Raw genomic sequence first — 3,196 nt, 5'->3', positions numbered from 1 at the left:
GAGACTCTGTCTCAAAAAAAAAAAAAAAAAAAAAATTACAATAAAAAGCTCAGCATGGGAAAAAAATTAGAAAATACAGCCTATCCTTATTATTCATAGATTCTTTATTTGCAAATTTGCCTACTTGCTAAAATATATTTCTAAACCCAAAATCAATACTTGCTGAGCTGTTCCAGTCATTCATGAACATGTGGAGAGCAGGGAAAAATGTGTTTCCTGATACGCACACTCCCAGCGGAGGCAGAAAAAAGTGAGGCTCTGCCTTCTTGTTCTAACTTTCATACTGTAAATAAAGCGTCCTTTTCACAGGCTATTTAGTGCCACATTTTCACACTTTTGGGCTTTTTCTTGGTGATTTTGGTGTTTAAAATGGCCGCCAAGTGTAGTGCCAAAGTGCCGTCTACTGTTCCTAAGAGCAAGAAAGCAGTGATATGCCTTACGGAGAAAATATGTTATGTAAGCTTTGTTCAGGCAAGTGTTACAGTGTTACTGGCCATGAGTTCAATCTTAATAATATGTATTAGATAAGGTGTTTTAAAACATAAACACATATAAACAAGGTTATATATTGATTGGTTGATGAAAATGTGACCGAAGGTTCACAGGAACCTAACCCTACATTTCCCCTAGGAGCAATGGGTTCAGTATTCACTAATTCAGTGTTTGTGGTGACTTTATAAATACCTCAAAGAAAATGGACTGTACAATAAGTAATATCTAATTAATTAAAATCAATTAAAAAACTCCCCACTCAGAAACAACTACAGGATTGTCACTATTCTAGTATTTATTATACAATTTCCCAAGATTGAATAATAAAAAAAAGTTACCATAACACTAAAATATTCACTAATGAACTGTCCTATATACTTCTATGATTAGCAAAAGCATATGTTCTCACTGCAATTATAAGGATGTAGCAGTATTTAATGAAAGTGATGTTGGAGAACTTCAGACCTCATTACTGACAGCTGAGGATCTGGCAGAAGTCCTACCAATTAACCACCAAAGAGAACTTTACAATAGGAACTGCAAAAAAGAAGTATCTGAATACAAAAATTGTAACACAGAAACCCAATCTACACTTCCTTTATTCTAAGACTCAGCTATATTTTCATTTATAAGAATTCCATTAAATATAAAATCAGCTTATTCTCATCATTTTGAGCTTTGTTTTTACAGATTGGTCCTCAATTTTTTTTCTTCAATCAGCTTTCTCAGGTTGAACCAATCAAATTTTTTACTTTTTTACAATAAACTTTCGGTCTCTGTGTTAAATGGATTCATTCTACTTGCTCACTTTCTAACCCAATTATCTTTGCATAACCACATTTCCTATATTGTTAATATTTTATTTTATATAATAAACATTATTAACAACATAGGAAATCCTGGTAATTTATGTTCTACCTTTCCCAATTTTCCATATGCAAACATTTGCATAAAATATACATAATATGTACTTTTTTTCACCAAACATACCAGTTTATTATCTGTTTTTCCCTCAAACAATATAATTTACTTAGGGGAGAGATGCCTTTTGCTTTTCTTATATCCTACCTGATACTTAAACATAGTGCCTGAGCACACAGTAGGATGTCAATAAATGGTTATTGATTAGTTGAAGACTTCCCTTCTAGGTCACTCATTTCCATAACTAAAACTTATTCCAACCTATTGGGAAGAATACATTCCATCTCACTAACTTCATCTTGACGTCTGGCCCATGATTGGGTTTTTCATTTTTAATTATCATATCCATAATCATCAGCTCCCAGGATATAATTACAGATAGTCCCTGACTTACAATGGTTCCACTTAAGATTTTTTTGACTTTATGATGGTGCAAAAATGATATTCATTCAGTAGAAACCATACTTCGAATTTTGATTTTGATCTTTTCCCAGGCTAGTGATATTCAGCCTGATACTCTCTTGATGCTGGGCAGTGACAGCGAGCCACAGCTCCCAGTCAGCCACACAATCACAAGGGTAAACAACCGATATGCTACAGTGTTCTGTGTTGCCAGGTGATTCTGCCCAGTTGTGGGCTAATGTAAGTGTTCTGAGAACGTTTAAGGTAGGCTAGCCTGAGTTATAAGGTTTGGTTAAGTTCAATGTATTAAGTGTATTATCGACTTAAGATATTTTCAACTAACAATGAGTTTATTGGGATACAGCCTCATTGTAAGTCAAGGAGCATCTGTACTTTTATTATTCAACATAAAAAAACAAAGCACACTGACCAAGACAGTCAACAATAATGTAGTATTAAAAACACTTTCAACTTTCTTCTATTATTTTAAGAAAATACTGAAAACATCAACGGGTCTATCCTTCAGCTTAAAACATTAATAAATTCAGTCTCTTTCAAATAGAAGTTAAAAGTTTCCTTTTTTAAAGTTGCTTTGAAAGCATCGCTAAAAGATACAAAGATGCCTTGCAAATTATCTTTCACAAACTAGAAGCCAATGGCTACAGATATGAAGATCATACAGATCTAGATTGTTTATCCATTTGCACCCACCTACTCTCATACTTCCCATCTTTGATCCAGTCCAGGTATAAGAAACTTGTTAAGGGCTCAAGTACTTGTTGATTCACTGCCTTATAGGTCAATTTCTATTTAATGTGAACCCTATAAGCAGTAACCAGATCTAGTTCAATCCTAGGACTAGGCTTCAGCACATTTTTGAAACTCTACAAATAAATAAAAATGACATCACTCAGAAATGTCCTTGGTGACCCAAGAGAAGGGTGATTATCTCCATTTTAGAAAGGAAAAACACGCCTGAACTTGCCAATGATGCCAGTTCTTCTGAAATGTCCCACCATGTCAGACAACTACATCTCATGATGTTGGTTCATGGGTAGAGGAAATCATAGCATATGTCACATTTAAAAAGAGACTGGGTCAGGCGTGGTGGCTCAGGCCTGTAATCCTAGCACTCTGGGAGGCCGAGGCAGGTGGATCGTTTGAGCTCAGGAGTTCGAGACCAGTCTGAGCAAGAGCGAGACCCCGCCTCTATTAAAAATAGAAAGATATTAGCCGGACAACTAAAAATTTATAGAAAAAATTAGCCAGACATGGTGGTGCATGCCCTGTAGTCCCAGCTACTTGGGAGGCTGAGGCAGAAGGATTGCTTGAGCCCAGGAGTTTGAGGTTGCTGTGAGCTAGGCTGACGCCACGGCACTCT

The 3,196-nt window shown here is 35.8% G+C and overlaps 1 protein-coding gene across 1 annotated transcript in view; it reads right to left on the bottom strand.

The window, feature by feature from the left end:
- YLPM1 (YLP motif containing 1) overlaps positions 1 to 3,196 on the bottom strand; it is a 65,755-nt gene that overhangs the window by 52,090 nt on the left and 10,469 nt on the right. The window lies entirely within an intron of this gene.

Source organism: Propithecus coquereli, unplaced genomic scaffold (genome assembly GCF_000956105.1).
Source record: "Propithecus coquereli isolate 6110/MARCELLA unplaced genomic scaffold, Pcoq_1.0 Scaffold5, whole genome shotgun sequence".
Lineage (NCBI taxonomy): Eukaryota > Metazoa > Chordata > Mammalia > Primates > Indriidae > Propithecus > Propithecus coquereli.
This window is presented reverse-complemented; position numbering and strand designations above follow the sequence as displayed.